The sequence below is a fragment of the Vanellus vanellus genome, assembly GCF_965231255.1.
Source record: "Vanellus vanellus genome assembly, chromosome: 2".
In the NCBI taxonomy this organism is placed as follows: domain Eukaryota; kingdom Metazoa; phylum Chordata; class Aves; order Charadriiformes; family Charadriidae; genus Vanellus; species Vanellus vanellus.
In genome coordinates this window covers 17,264,766-17,284,446 of record NC_138906.1, presented here as the reverse complement: position 1 = coordinate 17,284,446, position 19,681 = coordinate 17,264,766, and the positions used below count along the sequence as shown (strand labels likewise).

General features: G+C 39.7%; 1 protein-coding gene across 1 annotated transcript in view; it reads right to left on the bottom strand.

The window, feature by feature from the left end:
- The window catches only part of ZNF438 (zinc finger protein 438), a 55,065-nt gene extending 37,008 nt beyond the window's left edge, over window positions 1–18,057 (bottom strand). The window contains exons 1-4 of the mRNA XM_082479221.1: window positions 17,957–18,057; window positions 17,166–17,254; window positions 15,580–15,661; window positions 15,039–15,092 (exon numbers count right to left, since the gene is read on the bottom strand). The gene's annotated coding sequence lies outside the window, so the exon portion shown is untranslated. The remainder of the gene's footprint in view (window positions 1–15,038; window positions 15,093–15,579; window positions 15,662–17,165; window positions 17,255–17,956) is intronic.
- Window positions 18,058–19,681: the final 1,624 nt, after the last annotated feature.

Genomic DNA, 19,681 nt, shown 5'->3' with positions numbered 1-19,681 from the left:
ACTTAATCTTGCCTTAGATAAGCGAAATGAATTAATTACTATCAAATGCTAGACATATTTATGCATTTTGTCATAACAGTAATTTACATGTCTTCTCAAGGAGAGAACTTGTAGAACTCTGAATATAAAAATACAGTTAACTACATTGTCTGAAAGCTTAAAAGCTCACCTAATTCAAATTATTCCATAATTCTATAGTAGCTTGTTAAAACCAAACAGCTTCTCTCTCTGCATTAAGCACACTTAAGATTAGGTCCAGTTCTTCCCTGCATCACAGCTAAACACATCACCTTGCCTCCAGTACATTAGAGACAACTAAATCCAAAAGAGTTTTAAGTTAAACCACTAGAAGATCAACACGCACACAAGATCAACACCACCAGCTTACATCCTATAACATGCCTTCTACAAAAAAAGCAGGAGGTAATGTGCACAGGACTCTGAAACCACATATTTCTCATAGAATAAAATTCATTACCACTCAGTATTTTCCACTGCAAAGGTGAAATTTATAATGGACAGTCAGGTCAGTTACATTCTAAGCACTTTAGAAAGTAAATTCAAAACAGGCTACCTTTAATTTCAATATAACATGTAATTCCTCACTGTCTTCATCTGAGCAGGAGCAAAATTAAACAGGAAAAGAGAAAGGAAAGACAATCTATACATCCTACTGGACGGAAAGCAGGCTTCAATACAGTTCTACTCACTTTCAACTAACTCTAAATGACTTTTTCATAATATAAAGTCAGAAGTAAACTGTTTTGAAAAAAGTTTTAACCAAAGCACTACCCTACTGCACTTCATTGCACATGGAGCCCAGATTGCTTGCAACACATTTAACACATACCCAAGTGGATGTGTTTAGGTAAGTCTTCTTCATACAAAGTTTCCTAAAAAATCTCAGGTACCTGGAGATCACACGCAGGCCATGATAAAATGGCAAAGGAACAGTCTAATTTCAAGGTATCAGCAGTATCTTCTTCTGTCCGTTCAGTTATACTCACTTGGTACTTCATGGGTTAGTTGGGGTTTTTTGGTTTGGGTTTTTTTTTTTCTTCACATGACTACTGTATAGAAATTTTACTCCAGGACCAGTTTTCTGTGTGTTGAATAATATGCCAGGAAGAATGTCTGGATTCAACAACAAAAATAGGCATATCTGACAGCCGTGTTCCTAATTATATGACAGAGTGTGCAATTAAGAACTGGGCAGCATACTGACTGCATTCCAATTATAACTAAGTTATCGAATTCAAGAAGACTTCCTGATAAAAATTAAAAAGACATTTTCACTAAAATATATTCTTCTTATCTTTCACTAGCATTGCAGCACTGTGAACAACATGCACACCAACTGCTCTAACTTCTATTTATATAGTAAAGCACAGGCATCGGTATGCACAAGAATTAAACTAAGAAAAGGGCTCAAACTGCTACAGTTTATTACCTACATAACGTTTTCTTCCAAGCAGCATCCCACTGAGCTCAAGCACAGTTATGCATTCACAAGACTTCAGTCAATCAGTCACTGGGAAGACTTCCGAGTATCTGAGTTGCTAGCACAATACTACAGCTAAACAAAACAATTACTTGCAGCCTGAGAATTTCACACAGCAGCCAATTAAATGTGCGAGGTAATAAGACTACGATTATGACCAAAAAAATTACCTGTTACAGGATAAGAAGCTAATGAGATCACTCTTGAATGAAGTATCAAAATCTGGGCTACTTCTTGAACCAATGGTGAACCTCCAGCTACTTTCTCTGACATTGTCGGTAACAAAAAAATACCCACCCACCGATGTCAATATATCAGCACATTACAACTCCTCACACCCTAAAAAAAACCCTGCCATCACCATCTTGCATCTTTCTTGGCACTGCGAGAAAACGGCATAAAGGTCACAGAAAGCAAACTTCACTCGCATTCTTACAGGTGGCTCCTCCAGATTAAAGCTGAAGAGCAGCTGAGCAGTGGCACGACAGACCTTTCAGTGCCTTTGAAGAACAGAACATTTCAGTTCCCACACCTCTGAAGCCAACATTTTTCAGCAGTTTCTATTTAAAAACAAAATAATACCTTGTGTTTACTGCTTATATACCACAAACTAAAAATCAGAAGAAATACAGGGTAATTGAACTATGTAGGAAAGACAGAATTGAACAATATCCTATTGTTTTTTGTAAGATATGCAGCTACTGCAAAGAATTAAAAAAAAAAAAAAAATCCCGAAGGCTCAACTAAGTAGTTCTACACTCAAGCAAGCTTAAAATGATTTTCCAATTATACGGTCAAAAGTAAGAAGCTATAGTCAAAATCTGTCTTTTTTATACCATAACCTATTTTCCAAATGTATTAAGAAAATACAATCTTTAATGTGAACTTACAGTCATTCAACCAAGATTCAGCAAATTCTAAACCCACACACTTGATTTGTCATCTATTTGGCTGCTACATCTGACTCTTTCAGAGTGATGTGTTACCTTATTATTATTTTTTAAAAGATTTCTCTTGGGATTGCACAGCAAAGGAATGAGTATGTAGCCTATCTTACACAGGAAGGAGAGATTTTTATCCTTAAAAACAGGAGGTTCGCCCACATGATCACCTGGGACAAACTTGGCCAGTGCAAGCAGCCTAGAAGGTTATAGGAGCCTGGGAATGTTTAACATCAAGAAAGTAATTACAGCCCAGAAAGATCAGAAGGAATTACACAGGAAATGTGAACAGTAACCCTTTCGTGCCAAAAAAAATCATGAAAAAGTGAGCTCTCAGCTGCCAAACTATAAGGCTGTACAAACCAATTGCAAAATGCAGGAATGGAAAAAACACTACATATTACTAGGCTATAAATTCCCAACGATGTGATAAAGCTACACTTCCAAGAAAAGAACAAAACCTCTGGTCTTTCTTCTTGCCATGTATATGGAGTATAATTGAAGCCCAGAAGAAACATGAAAACATTTCAAACACCACGTAAGAATGGTCAGTTGTCTCTTCTGAATTTTTTCTTTTAATTTTATGCTGACCAAATGGTCTCCTCCCTAGAAGGTGGTCAAACATCTTGTTCTTATTTAGTCATGGGAAACTTCCTTCCAAAATAAATAGTACATTATCCAGGCAAGAATGCTAACTCTCTCAGCTATCTATTCCATAAAAATGAACCTCCCAAATTCTGAAATAAACCCCATAGCTCAACAGAATGGGCACAAGCTACCTGATGTATTTGTTGGTGAAGCAGTTTCTATCATCTAGGGACACTAGGGAATTTGAGTAATCTGACTGTAATTCAACCTAGCTACAAACCCTTCAAGTGCCATTTCGGAAAATGAACAGCGATCATACACGCATGCTCTTCACCCGGAGAACAATTTTAATGAAACAAGAGACTTTTCATAAGCTCTCCACCAAGGAAAATTGTATTCCTTTGTATCTACCAACAGATAATGTTGCAAAGTATTAGCACATAACCCTGATCACACAAGAGATGATCCATAAAGCAACTAAACACTAGTGTTTTTATTAATTTGCTGTTTAAAACTCTGATGAATATATTCTCATTATGGTAAACAAAAATAATAAGCTCCCCTAAAATGAGTATTAGTGTATATCTGATCTACCCCAAAATAAGACAGAAAGATATTTTATGATTTAAAAAAAAAAAATCAATAAAATTATCTCATTTATTTAAACACGCTTCTTCAGTTGTTCTTAAAATTACAAATCGGAACAGTGTCATCACACATTGCATTTGCAGTGTATCTCCATACCAGAACTTTAGCTTCTTTTCTGCCACCTTGTCAGTCAGGTGTTCTTCTCTACCCTCCTTTATGACCAAAGTCTTCCTTTTCTCATCTGTTCTCTTGGATTCTGGTTTTTTTCCTCTTCCTTGCCTTCACATCTAAGGCAGGCCTTGGCCATCACTAATGCCACATGCACAACCAACTCCTGCGTGACTGAAGTCTACTCAGCTACCTGCTCAGTGGAATCACTAAATAAATAAAATTGAGACAAAAAAATACAAAAGCAGCATTTCAAGCATGGGCATGCAAACAAGGCAGATTTGCTGACATTATGGCCTGCACAAGTAACTTTAACTCCCATTCTTCAGGAGATAAAACTGAAATATGAAACAATTATATTTTCTATTATTTTACTGAGATGGAGGCTGAAAAGAGACAAGAGGTGACCTCATTCTGGAGACAAAGGGAAAGTTCCATTTTCTCCTGCACTAAACTTAATGCCACTTCTTAGAGTTGGTGATTTGCAAAAACAAACTGAGTTCTCCCAGTCGATACATGTTCTTCTGAGATTAAAGTCACTTCTAAATTTGTCTGTCTCCACAGCAGATTAAATATTCAGCAGTACAATATCCATACAAGATGTTAGCCAAAAAAACTGCAATAGCAGATGAGCCACTAAATTTTCAATGGCTATAAACTCAGCGCACATCTATCCACAGCACATAACACTGCTTGTTGATCGGTCAGAAAAATATTTCCGTATCGTTACAAGATATTTTGCCTTCAAAGCACTCGTACGTGTACAGCAAAAATACTCCCAGTGATACTGCTATTGCTTTTTCAGTGAGCTTCAACAGTTCCGATGTGCATAAAACCATGGCCTTTCTTTCGGCAACGTGAACTGACTGGTCTGAAGTCTGCTAGAAGCCACAAGCTAACTACAAGGACTCTTACCATGCAAATGAATTGATGGCAACAGCACTGGGAAGTGTTTCCTGTACCTCCCAAGCATAGGCAACACGTCAGAAGCTGAGCTTTCCTTTCAATATATAGATTTGTAACCAATTCATCTGCTGGATCCTGAAGCAGCACTGTGGCTCACAATAGCGTGCACCACTAATTTACGATTCCTTTGCAAATCAACATTTTCCACCTTGACCTCATCTGCTCTTTACAGAACCTCTTTAGAATTTATAGCTGAAAACCAGTAATGTACCTGTACTAGTAATGTTTTTTTTGTTTGTTTGTTGGGTTTTTTTTGGTTTGTTTTTTGTTTTTGTTTTTGTTTTTTTTTTTTTAACAGAGGCGTTACTAGCATTCATCTTATTTCCAGAAAGAAACATAATTAACTTTAAAAACCTGAAAGTAAAGCACATGATATTCTGGGCCCGTAAACCCACTTCATAATGAAAAGGCGAATTCCAAAGTTTTGAAAATTAAGCAGCTTCTAAATACAATTATTTGTAATACAACTACATTTAAACAGAAATTCAAAACTTCCTGGTTTGGGAGCATCTACAGTCAGTCAACTGAACACGTGTGTTAATATTCCCACCCAGTCTCTTCCTAACTGCAAGCATATACGCTAAACATTTTCTCCTTCCCACTATAAAGCAGCTTTCTAAATATAGTTGCCAAAGACTTAATGATCAGATAACTACACCGTCCATGGACAAGTACTGGAAAGAGAGGCTGCTAAAGAAAACCTGAAACTCTTCTTTGTAAATATCCTCCAGAAAAGCATGCATGGATAATCTGTGCCAACCAGTACTAACCCACCAAATTTTTGAAGATTACCTAATAACTTTTAATTATTAATAAACATTTTGGAAATGGTCTTTTTAGTGTTTCATGTATGATATGTTATAAAGTGACAATTCAAGTGAACTGTTTTCATTATTGAACAGCACACACTTTAAAACATAATTCCACATAGACAAAACCAGGCTTATACTGCCCAAGATGATTATTTCTCCCATCACCGAAATCTCCCAGGGATAATAAGACCTGGGATACCTAGCCTGTCCTATTTCCCTGATAAGACAGAGCAGTTCCAATAGTATATAGGTACAGTCCACTAGTCAAATGATGATTCTTCTTTTACTTTTAGTTTTCTAGGGGGAAGATGCTTTGCAAATTATTAGGTGTCACCATCAAGACATTACTCTGTTTCCTTGGCTTGCATTTTTGAAGGTCCAATTAAAGTCCATTACTCCACAACTTCTGTAATCAACATTTTGTAGTTCTTGATTTTTTATTTTTTTTTTTGCTTTTTTCCAAAATGAACAGCTTCCTGAAACAGGAAGAGACATATGCAGAACAAACCAATTCTATAGCAGGAGTTTCCATCAACTTAGAAGTATTCTTAGTCTAAGGAATTTTTCTGCTTCTCAAAAGTTGATCAGATAAATATTTCAAAGATACGTGCATTTCTGTAAGTGCAGTTTGATTTTAAAATCAAAAAAGAAAAATAAAAGTTTGCTCTACGTTCATCTTGAACATGAAAATAAGCTTGTGTCCAAAACTGAAAAAAATTTCCTTTCCAATGAACATCAATGTTATATACCAAGTGTCTGAAGGTTTTTAGATGCAAAAACACCTTCAAAAAGGTTTCAAAAGTTTTTAGTTAATTAGATCAATTACACCCTAATAATATCTCAAACCAGCTCTCCTTGCAATACACTGATATCTTCACTGCAAACTAGTACATAAATGTACATTTAATACTTGCATGAAAACATGAAAAAAATAAATAAAATGGGTATGAACCTTGCAGACCCTGATCTAGCCTAAATGGAATCTACAGTTTCATGTTTCTTTTAAAGTGAAATTTTACCATGTAAAAGAAACCTTACAAATACTTATGACTAAAAGAATAAAGTCTTTAAATACATAATCCATAATTTATCCATTTTTATAACATTGTTTATGTGGTTACAAAGTCTTTCAGACACTGCAGTAAACAAAGGAATTTGACAGCAAGGTGAAAAATACCTGGAAGAAATTAAGTACAGGACAGACATAAATGACGCTAATCAAACACACCAAACTCTTACAGTAAGTTTCAGCACCTCACCTAAAGTAAAAGAACATGCCCTAAACTTGTCAGAAGTGCAAAATCCTGCACTGGACTTACTCACTGTCTGAATAACCCGCACAGCAGCTGTTGATCAAACCTGGCTTCCTTTAAATTTAGGAAATCAAAAAGGCTTCAGTCAATCCTCTTGGAGCAGCTCTGACCACAATTATTTCCAGGCTTGTCACTTTCAAGCCACTGAAATTAGCTACCAAACCAAGAAACTCAACGTGCTACAGCTAACAGGCAAGCTAGTTTGTCCCATTTTCTTTTAGCAGTGCATTTACATTGTTCATCAGCAAAAAATACAGGAAGACTTGTTCTCAAATCTGAACAGCATGCTCTAATCATGACTTTGTAAGCCCTGAGGAGAACAGAGCACAAACATTACATATCTTACACATATGCCGCTTTTGACGAGTAATCCCACTATACTACTGCTTTAAAAAAAAAAAAAAAATCTGACTTTTTCATTATATTCTGATTAAGTGCACAGTAAAATACATCCTTCCATTTCAAATCTGATCTCTCCAGAAAATCGTAAGAGCTACTACAATCACCACTAGAATATGAAGACCCTAAGCAGGAGGCAGCATGGTTTTCTAAAACCCTAGCATAAGATTAAGGAGCACCATCTCAAGGAAAATCAGAAGACTTATTACTATCTCCCCCTCCACGTTATTGTATAAGTGAGTGTTTTTCTTCACAGGAAAAAAAAAAAAAAAAATCCTCAGGCTTCACAAAGTATTAAATACATCATTATACATATAAGACAACAGAGAATTGGCACGGTTTTCAAATATAGCATCACATTTATGTTTTTATAATCTGTAAACTGTGGCAAAATATACTCTTGAAGTGCAGGTAGATGATGAGTGGAAAATAAAGGTGTGAGAAAGATAAACAAACAAGTAACCACTCTACTAACTAACAAATTACACAAGGTATTTTCAGAAATGGTACCTTAACAAGGCAAAGGTAAAATACTTCATCTTAAAAAAACCCAAAAGCAGCCACTAACTTTTGAAGCATTCCACTCATTACAAAAGTGAAGAGAAATAACCAAATCAACAAACTTCTCTGGGATCCCACATACATCTGGCACCCACCTGCTTACGCAAAGACTGGCAACACGTAGTGGTGGCTTTCAAATGCATATTTTTGAAATAGCGACAATCCCCAAATAGCAAAGCTTACTACTTAGATGTTCCAACCCTAAATAATGTTTAAAAGTTGACCAGTATTTTAGGCTTATCATCCCTGACAGAGTACCTCTCAGTTACTGAAGTTTTTCTGCCTTGACAGGGGAATTCCATTTTTAAGATTCATAGAGAGAAAACGTTTTAGTATAAATCATGGCTAGTTTCAGCCAGGAAAATGTCTCGCAGGTCACCAAGCTACCATCTTTTGGGCAAGTTCCCCATAATTAAAGTATCAATGATAATTTCACAGGCATATTTTATTTTATAAATAAACTGTGTTTCCACAATTTGAGCTGTGGGAAAGAATGCCTGCGTCAATGCACCAACCCTTGCAGCACGGCAAGTTTTGAACTGAATGCCAACTCTAAATGTTGTAATACAGATTCTAGCAGGAAAAAAAAAAAAAAAAAAAAAAAAAAAAAGGAGGAAGCTTTCCCCCTCAACCCTCAAATTCCCACAAGCCTTCTGAATCTTTTTATTCCTGTCACGGCACCTCCCTGACATCTGCTCTTTGCTGCTCTAGAGCCAAATACAACAAATTTAAGTCAATCTGTTGCTAAACACACCAAAAGTAAGAACTGCAGCCTCCATTAAATGGAGTGAAAAGGACATTTCAGTGGGAATGAGCAAAAGCTGATTCTGTAGTCTTTTCCTGCTCAACACTGCTTTTGATGCTTTTATCACAGAGTTTTGTATTTGAGTTTGATAGAGACTGAGAGCAAACACAGTTTCTAGGACTCAAACCGTGCCAAGAGAAAAGACTGGCAGAGCCGCAAGCATGCTCATTTAATTAAGATACCCCCCACTGCTATTTTTTATGACTTTTTACATACTTGCTGGAAGCTGGCTGGATGACACAGAAGGCCAGCGTTAGCTCATCTTACCCTCTCTAAATATTCCATCACTTTAGGTACAGAACAAACTTGTGTACTGACTTGGATTAAATTGCTGCAGGAACACCTACGTAATGCATCAGCCCAGGCAACAGAAAAATCAAAGCTGAACAGAACAGCGTCTCAAGTGGCAAGTCACCAAAACAACTGCCCTACATAATTTCTCTCCAAGTTGATAAGGACCCAGATGTTACTCCCCAAAACTTCTTCCTCAATGTCCCCACTTACAAGAAAAACAAAGTAAATCAGTGGATACTCCCAAGAAAACTAGACATAGTACCTAGTGGGTATTTCAGCTGGATACAACCTAACACAGGGATAGGGAGCAAACAAATTAGTGAGATGTTATAACCATTACTCCTGTAAACAAAATAGGGACAAACTTAATTCCTTTAGTCCCACCATCAATACATAGTTTTTAGATGAGCTTTAGAAAAAATAATAATGGTAAAAATAATCTTATAAATGACAAAAAGCTGAGGGGTTATATTCTTTTAGGAAAAAAAGGTAATCTGAGCCTGTGTAAATACTCTTGCACTCTAAATGATCCTATTTCTATTAGAATTTTCCTAAATTCAAATTATCCCTAGACTGCAGAGCTCACTGCCTTATCAATTTAATAAAAAAATATATCCTTTCTCAAATTTCCTATCTCAATTTGCCACCCTAATTTCACAGAATATCCCCTTACTCTTATAGCATGAACCAACAGAACAACAGCTCTTGAATTACTTTTCTGAAACCATTCATCATTCTGTGCATTTGCGTTATACTTCATTATACACATTGCCTTTCAAAGGTTAAACAATCTTTTTTTTTTTTCCAATTTCTCTTCATACAAGCAAATTTCCATCCCTATAGATCACTCTTAGCCTTTTCTCTGAATCTCCTCTCCTCTACACCTTCCTTTTTAGACGAGGCATCCAGCAACACAGACTATGATGGCATGCTATACGACAGCAAGATATTGATTTTTACCATAGCATTTTATTCCCCATGCTATTCTCCATCACACTTTGTTTACTCTGATTGCAAGTACAAACACAGATATCAGAAGTTAACAGAGCCCTCAGAAACAAGGTTCTTAACACACAGCCCCCTACTTTGAATACGTGACACTATGAACATGTGAAGACTTATCATTTTGGGCCAGGTAGCCTTTGCATTTTTGTCCTTCAGCATAAATTCCTCCTCATATTCCACCCCTTTCAGTCCACAAATCTTTGTCATTTGATATCTTCCCAGAAAGAAAATCACTGGCTTACAAGTGACTAAACAAAGGTAACTGCCCTAAACTGCAGACGTGGACTTTTCAACTTTAGGCGTCAGTGTGGCACCAAGTACACTTCAGCGTACGAATAACTCTGTCATGTAATACAGCAGACCTGCCCTTTGAAAAATTATGACTTTAATAGAAAACATAACACACGTATATATGGAAGGCGAGAATATTCTACATCCCACTTACCCTACAAAAAACTATGGAAAACATATAACATCCCTGAATTAACTTACTAAAATATCATAAAATATGATAGATAATATATTGACCTTTAAGGGGTACATATCCAGCCAAAACTAGACAAAAGTTTCCAAGAAAAAGGTGCATTTGAAGATTTGAAATCATACCTGTCTTCTGGAAGCAAAAAAAAACCAAGAGAATCAAAAGTCTGGGATTTTTTTTTTCCCCCCTCAATCATGAACAGTATTGTAAAGTTTCTTTAATATTGCCATTTAGGGAAAAACATAAGAGTGATTGACACAACTCTCTGTTCTTAAACACTCTGCTAAAAGAACAAGCTATTTGTGAAAATAACAAAAACCAGCTGAAAGCATTTGGGTGGTCTCAATTTCAGTCCTGTAATACAGAACAGTCCCTTCTTTCTAAATCCATTACCGAAGAAGGAAAACAAATTGGTAATGCTTCAAAATGTGTTGATGAAAAAAACAGTAAAACCCACTGAACATCCATATTATTAATTTAGGACATTTTACTAGCAGACTGACAACTTAAAAGTTCATCATACACAGAGCACTCCTATATACACAGCAGAACTATGCAGGTTTTTATTGACTGGTCCTTTTTGTTCCCTAACAGTATTTTGGGGGTTCATACACTTTTACCTTTAGGATAGGGCATACCATTAGCGTTGACTGGTGTTGGACTGAATGCCAACATTTAAACTTTACTGCCTTGCTTCCTAAAAACATGGATCTACCTTATTTCTTCACCACCTGCTCTGTTTTGACTGAGCTGAGCAAGACCAAGAACTGTCAGAAAGTCATATCTTGGTGTATATAGCACTATTTCATTGAAACAGAAGCCTGATACAAATCAGAGATTACAGGCACTCACAGAAAATTGGCAGACTGTAACCTGCCTTAGGGAGGCTAACCAGTCAAGGTTGGCCAAAAAATTCACCAAAATTAAGTTTTGTATCATTACTATTTAAAATCAATGACACGCAAAAGACTGAAGTGTGCTCAGCACTACGCAAATCAGTAAAGGAACATCCTATTTTCTATGGTTCATCCAAAAGAACTATAAACATATATGTAAGAAAAGTGAAGCAGCAAAGAAGCACAGGTACAACAGAAATGGCATTGGTCTAAGCTGTAATCTGTCACCACACACCATTTTCAGAACGTTGTCCATAGCCAAAGGTCCTTAGAAGCGAACAGACTCCCTTACAATTGTTCTTACAGCAGATAAGTAATGCACCAAAAAGTAAGATGACGGACCTTTAAGGGTTTCGTTGGTTTGGTATCTGCTTTTGGGTCAGGTAGCCATTAAGTACTTCCTACAGACATTTCAGCCCTCAGTTACTGTTAACATAGGGCTTCACATGGAAGACTGAGTATGTAAACATCGTTCTGACTGATCTGCCAGTCAAAATCAAACAAACAGCAAAAATTTTCCATGAAACTGTAACTTAGAAGCCGCCTAATATCCCAAACCAATTTCACTGATAGGATCTAGTAAGTCTGCCAGGAGCTGTTTCTTTCCCCAACAACTCCTATACTTACCAAACATTTTTTCCGAGCTGCTTTTTCGTCTCTTTTGCACCTGCCTCTCCTGGCAAATACTCAAGCAAGCCACAAGAATAATCCTACCTCCCTTCCTCCCCAGTGACTTGCCGTGACAGAGGCATTTCAGCAGGGTTGGCACAGTCCAGCTCTGAAGCTCATCTCAGCACATGACCCCTTCTTGGCATTAACCATGACACTTTTTCTAAATCAACAATCGTTGGCTTAGACTTTCTGAAAAATAATAAAGGGCTAAGCCACAGGATGCATACACAGAAATTAATATCCTATAGCAGCCTCTAAAACTAAAAGTCCCACTTTAAAAAAATATTTATGTTCATTATTTAATATTGCATAATTTTATTCTCTATGTAATCCCATGGAAAAAAACCTCATCATTCTGCAAAAAAGTAAAGCTTTTTGTTTTTAAAATAAAACCCAACCACTTAACCACATATGAAGTGACCACAATGCATTACAAGTCTGAAAGATGCACTGAGCTACATATTATATTCTTTCCTTTCCATTTGTGCGATAGTTGAAAGTATACCAACAGCTTAATACTAAGCCTGTTCTGGTATCAGGACACTGGCTAGCATCCCTTCAGGCAAGGCTTTCTGTACTGTACACTCTTCAAAAAGAAGCAAAAAACCCCCACCAATGATAAAAAGAATAGTTCACAGTTTGAGTGAGGAAATAGTTCTTTCCTAAAATGGTAACAGACCAAAGCGACAAACCAAAGATAGTCTTTCCTTAACTTACACTTTTGCATCCTTGTTTAATACACGGTACCATTCCATCACAGTTAGGTTTGTGGTGCTTTGATTACATTTCTGATATTAATTAGGAAGAATTATCAGATTAGTGGTGTTCCCCAGGGGTCAGTACTGGGTCATCTTATTCAACATGCTCATCAATGACCTGGATGAGGGGACAGAGTGTACACTCAGCAATTTTGCAGATGAAAAATGGGAGGGGTGGCTGACACACTAGAAGGCTGTGCCACCATACAGTAAGACCTGGATAGGCTAGACAGCCGGGAGGAGAGGAACCTAATGAAGTTCAACAAGGGCAAGTGCAGGGTCCTGCACCCAGGGAGGAATAAGCCCATGCATCAGTACAGCCTGGGGCTGACCTGCTGGAAAGCAGCTCTGCAGAGAGGGACCTGGGAGTCCTGGTGGACAACAAGTTGACCATGAGCCAGCAATGTGCCCTTGTGGCCAAGAACGCCAATGGTATCCTGGGGTGCATTAAAAATAGCATGGCCAACAGTCAAGGGAGGTTATCCTCCCCCGCTACTTTGCCCTGTGAGGCACACCTGGAGTAATGTGTCCAGTTCTGGGCTCCCCAGTTCAAGAAAGACAAGGAACTACTGCAGAGAGTCCAGCAGAGAACCAAGGGACTGGAGCATCTCTCTTATGAGGAAAGGCCGAGAGACCTGGGGCTGTTTAGCCTGGAGATGAGAAGACTGAGAGGGGATCTTATCTACACTTATAATATCTAAAGGGCGGGTGTCAAAAGGATAAGGCCAGATTTTTTCAGTGGCGCTCAGCAACAGGACAAGGGGCAACAGGCACAAACTGGAACACAGGAAATTCCATCTGAACATAAGGAAAAACTTCTATACTCTGAGGATGACAGCACTGGAACAGACTCCCCAGAGAGGTTGTGAAGTCTCCTTCTCTGGAGATATTCAAAACCCACCTGGATGTGTTCCTCTCCAACCTGCTCCACGTGAACCTGCTTTGGCAGGAGGGTGGACTAGGATGATCTCTGAAGGTCCCTTCCAACCCCTACCATTCTGTGATTAAGATGTATTGCTCCACAAACCGTGGTAACGTTTCCTACAACATTTAATTAGGCTATAAATACCCACAAAATTAGTCTTTTAGAAAAAAATAATGCTTGAATACTACTTACACTAGGTTTAATCAGCTTATTAAGGACAAACCAATACCTGCAAATATAGTACTATAATAAGTCAAAGACACACTTAATTAAAAAATATCATGTGAAGAACAGCAAGGTTTCTACCCAGCTGTTCTGTATGTTTTCGGGAAGGGTGACAAGACCAATAGTAATAGAGAGCAAATACAATACAAAGAAGACAGCATTCTCCAAATGCCATTTTCAGCTGACAGTAAGAACTTGTTTGTTACACCAGCAAGAGAAAGCAGGGAATCAAAAAAAATCATCACAAATTTTCAAAACAACAACAAAAAATCATTAAAGATCTACACCATATTATTTTTAATTGTTACACTGTGAAGAAGTTTGCATTTCATTCAATTTTGATAACAACATGCAAATACACTACATAAGAAAGTGCTCACTATTATTCAAGCACCGCTGTTCTCTTATTTGCCAATGTTAGTCTCGTAAAAATATATGTTCACGGTTTAAATTTTGTTTAAAAAAACCTTTTTAAGTAAAAACGTGTTCTGGATTCTGTAAATGAATTATAATGATAAAAATGAAGCATTAAGTCGAAGCAAATAAGGACAAAATCTTAACTTGACTGCAGATGAGGATGAGCATCAAAACATCTTTTACTGCTGCTGAACCACTACTATCTTTTATGGAAATCCTGAAAACAATTAGTTTCATTAGAGTATGCTCCCACTGGAATACACTCTCAATGACGTTAAAGAATTTTAAAATAAACCAACAAACAGCAACTCAAACACAGAAACAAAACCTGTCTATGTAAGAAGGAAAGTACATAGATTGCAACTGAATCTTTTTCTTCGTTGATCACATTTAACTAGAACACTGAAAAGAAAATGCCGAAAAACTTTGTGGTATTTTCTCAGAAAAAGCACATAAACCTTAGGGAAAAGACATACTGAAAAATTTCCATTAAAGGACGCAAAATTAAAATGTATCGGCTACCTAAGGCTGTCTGCATCTACTCGTGTAACCTGTGCTAAACGTGCAGTAGCTTACCACAATCGAAAGCAGGTAAGCTACCTGCATCCATCACTGAAAGAACCCTAGCTAACCGTATGTCATTTCTTTGTGTTCAGACAGACATAGAATCAAAAATTAAAATATTCTGCAAGGACATTAACCGCATTCTTTCAACATACCCACCTTATACATCCTGCTGCCGCTACGGCCAATAAAATATTTCATCAATCTTAAATCCTGTTTCAAGGAAAACAAAAAACAGAAAGTCACAATATCTCAGGAAATGTATTTAGCAAAGGAGACAAATCATATTAAATAAAAATCAGAGGCATACATTTCAGAAAGTGGTAAATAAACAAGAATTCTACTAAAGCATATTTGCTGTCAACAGATCAAATAGAATGGCATCTCCTCTGAGGCTTACTGTACAGTAACAATATTTCAGATTAGAAATTGCAATAATATCTGAAGAAATATTGCTAAAATAACTGATAAAGTTCACACATTCCTGATTTGACCACGTACTTTTAAAACTTTGTACATTTCTATAATTCTAACTGCAGTAATTTCAGCCAACTTCACATCAAAGTTGTACTTTCACTACTTGACCATTTCACTTTGACCTGACAACATCTACCTCATTAGGTACAAATAAATAAATGAAAACATCACCAGTTTCATACAGACATTTAAAACATTAAACCATTTCCACAAGTAACATTACCTCTGCACATAAAAATCCTCGGAACACCCTAAGTCACAGATGAAGAACACTGCTTCCGTCTAATGCAGAATAATCATTGAACCTGTACATCAAAAACATATGTATGACAATCACTACATGTATCTAAAGTTTCATGTGAGAAGGTCAGAAATACCTATGTACCTCATTACCTATGTAATACATATGTACCTCATATGTTGTCACTATCATTGCTAGTTCTAATAGTCTCACAAATGAGATGTAGACAATACATAGGAAACTAGTATTTCCTTCATGAATGCTTTGAAAAATATTTTAATTACAAAATTTTAGTTACCCCAAAATCTATTACTTTAACAGCCTGCCCAAAAGTTAAAATCATTTGAACCATACCACAGTGCTAGTTTTCTTCTGATCCTCCAGTTATCATTACCTAAGAATATCTATTAATTGAACACTATGAACATCATATCAGATCACCACAAAAAATACTTTAAACGTACACCATAACTGTCATAAGCTTTTCTCCTTCCTTTTCCTGATTTTTAACAAACTTTAAATTTGAAAAAATTCAATTCTTCTAGCTACTGAAGCAGAAAAAAATATGCACTCATCCCTGAAATATATATTTTGCTTTGCATAAAAATAACTTCTAAAAAAATCAACTTAAACTAGTACTAAAAATAACTAGCTACAGTAAAGTTAGACACAAAACAAAGCAGCAGTTCGGTGTTTTGGTTGCAGAATAGTCCCGCAAAAAAAAACAAAAAACTGCACACAGAAACTACTGTGATCCAAGAGATCTGTGCATTTACCTTTTGTTATCCTCTTTCCTTTCTGTTATGGAATCATAATATGAAAGACCATTTTTAATGATTTATTTGAGCCTGTAATATGCAATTATGAGCAAATTCAAGACTATGACTTCTAAACTAAGGCAACTAAACTACACAGCATTTAAGGGCTAGACCGTTAACTACGAGTCTAACACACATTAAAAAGCTCCAATGAGATACAGTTAACATGGAGAAAAAGAAAGGAATGGAGCACAAGGCAGTATGAACTGAAGAGCAAAAGACTGCCAATAAAAGGTAAGATGTATCACATCAATTTTAACGCAGACATAGAACTAGGTAAGTCTTTTAACAAAGCATGACTTTTGCCCATAACAAATTTAAACAAGCCAATGTTTCAAACCTGCCACACTACAGACATTACTGCAGTCCTTCCAAAACTCTTCTATGCTGCTTTCAAACACTTCCCTCCTTATTTTGCCAACGCCAACCACATCAGATCACTTAGAACTTGGGATGTATTCTTTTTTTCAGTATTACCAATATAAAAAGTTCTAATAGATACTGAAGCCAGCAGGCCTCAGCACCAGTTATGCACAAACACTATACCCACTCATTGCATTCATTTCTGCAGTCACAGAACAAACAAAAACCCTTTAGCTCGAAGGCTCCTTCCAAAACCTAAGGAGCCAGAGAGGACTGCATGTAGTATTTGTACTTTTATGGAAGTGCTAGCAAGGTTTATGGAACAACGCTCAGGTCTCTTTGTGCACTTGTGCAGCTCTGACTCACGCTGGCAGGGGGATTTCATACCAGCCAAATGCTTCCACGTCTCAGCGTCACAAAACCTGAGGACATCTACTGCCATCCCTCGTATAGCCAACATTTTAAGGCCACGTGTACTAAAAAAAAAAAAAAAAAAAAAAAAAAAAAAAAGCGTAAGCGAACTGTAGAAGTAACTTTTGCGACTTGTAGAAACCTTTCTGCACATCTTTACTGTAACTTCACACCTGACAGTGACAGTCACACCCACCCGCTGCGCCGATGCTTGCGGGGGGCAGACACCCCCTCGAAGAGCACCCTCGGGCGGCTGCGGTGGCAGGGCGCTCCCCCAGCGCCGGGCGGGGCCCCCGCGGCCTGCCAGGCCCAGCGCCGCAGCCGCCCCGCAGGCCGCGCACCGCCGCTCCCGGGCTCCGGCGCTGGGAGGCCCAGCGGGCCCCCCACGAACCCCCGGCGGCCCGCGGGCGCGCCGCCAGCGGGGCCGAGCCCTCCCTCCGCCGGACGGAGGCGCGGCTGAACTGCGGGGGCCGGCACCCGCTTTCCCGGACCGGGCGAGTCAAAGGCCTCGGAGCCGCAGCGGCGGGGCCCGGCGAGGGGAACCCACGGGCTCGCCGGGGCCGGCGCCCACCTTCGCACAGCGCTGCCGCCGGGAGCCGCTGCCCCGCCGCCGCCCGCCGCCGCCTCCTACTTCCCGGCCACCGCCCGGCTCGTCGGCCCAGGGGGAGGGAGCGGGTGCAGCCGCGCCCCGCAGCCCTCCCCAGCACCGCCCGCCCCCACCAACCGCGGGACGCAGCCCCCAGCGCCGCGGGGGGAAGGGAACTTACACACGCGCCCCTCTGCGTGCCTGCGTCACGCCTCCGCGACGTCACGGCGACGGCGCGGTGTGGCGTCACACCCCTTGGAAAGGCCGTATTGCGTATGGGCGGCCTGCCCCCCCCCCCCCCCCCCCCCTCCCGCGCAGGCGCAGAGCCGCCGCCGGGCGAGTGCTACTGGCGGGAAGCGGCGAGTGCTGCCCCGGGGGCGGTGAGGGGTGGCGGGGGTCGCCGTCGCCGTCGGGCCTTAGCCCCGCCGCACCCTGCACGCAGGGTTACACGGCCGCTTCGGCCTGTGCTTGAAGTGAGGCCTTCGCGTACCAACAGGCCGGTGGGGTGGGGAGAGCCGGGTCTCAGCCAGCCCCAAAACAGAATGTCATCATGTGTCGGGTTAGAAGTGGGGATTTCGGGGAGGCGGATTGGGAAAAGGAGTGTGGAAGGAACAGGTGCCAGTCTGGGAAATGGGGATGAGGGACCTGCAAGCACCAGGTCAGAGGGAGTACAGCTATATGAATATGAGCCAACGTGTGCCCAGGTGGCCAAGAAGGCCAACAGCATCCTGGCCTGTGTGGCCAGCAGGGTGAGGGCAGTGATCGTCCCCTGTACTCAGCACTGGTGAGGCCCCACCTTGAGTACTGTGATCAGTTTTGGGCCCCTCACTGCAAGAAGGACGCTGAGGTGCTGGAGCGTGTCCAGAGAAGGGCAATGAAGCTGGTGAGGGGTCTGGAGCACAGATCTGATGAGGAGCAGCTGAGGGAACTGGGGTTGTTTAGTCTGGAGAAGAGGAGGCTGAGGGGAGACCTTATCGCTCTCTACAACAAAAGGGGGTTGTAGCCAGGTGAGATCAGTCTATTCTCCCAAGTAACAAGTGATAGGACAAGAGGAAACAGCCTCATGTTGTGCCAGGGGAGTTTTAGATTGGATACTAGGAAAAATTTCTTCATCGAAGGGGTTGCCAAGCTTTGGAACAGGCTGCCCAAGGCAGTGGTTGAGTCACCATCCCTGGAGGTATTTAAAAGATGCGTGGTGTTGAGGGACATGGGTTAGTGGTGGATTTGGAAGTGTTAGGTTTATGGTTGGACTTGATGGTCTTAAGCATCTTTTCCAACCTAAATGATTCTATGATTCTTGAAAGAGGAAAAGTGAAAATGTGACAGAAATAGAATTATACAGGATTTAAGGGAAGGCTGAATGGAGAAAGGCATTGGGAAGGAGCGGGGTGAGAAGGTGCAGAAGAAAGAAGGGAAGTGTAGAATGAGTAGGTGAGAAAATAGAAAAGTAACAACATCCAGGGAAAAAAAAGGAACCTTTTTTTTTCCCCTTCTTCTAACCATCTGTTCTTCAACAAGGCTGATCCTTGTGGGGAAGGAAAAGACTTCTGCCTGCAGGACTTCAAAGATTAATGGGCATTAGGGCCACCTCCTTTCCCAGTATCATCCTGTGATGCAAGACTGTCTCCATCTTCACAACCTCATCTCACACATGCTTTGCCAGGACACCCCCACGTCCTGTAATCCCACACTCAGCACAGCTGTTCTGTTGTGCTATAGCCCTTTGCTGGAAAAAAGGGGATGACAGGGAACCCCCAGCCACTGCTGGAATAAAGAATCTGTGAAGTAGCACTGGCACAGCTCCTGGGAGGTGGGAAAGGGGGAAAAAGGAGTTAGGCTAAGTGTTTAATTCTGATGTCTTTTGCTATTGTGTGCTTAGAATCGTGATGCTGTGGTGGTATTAAGT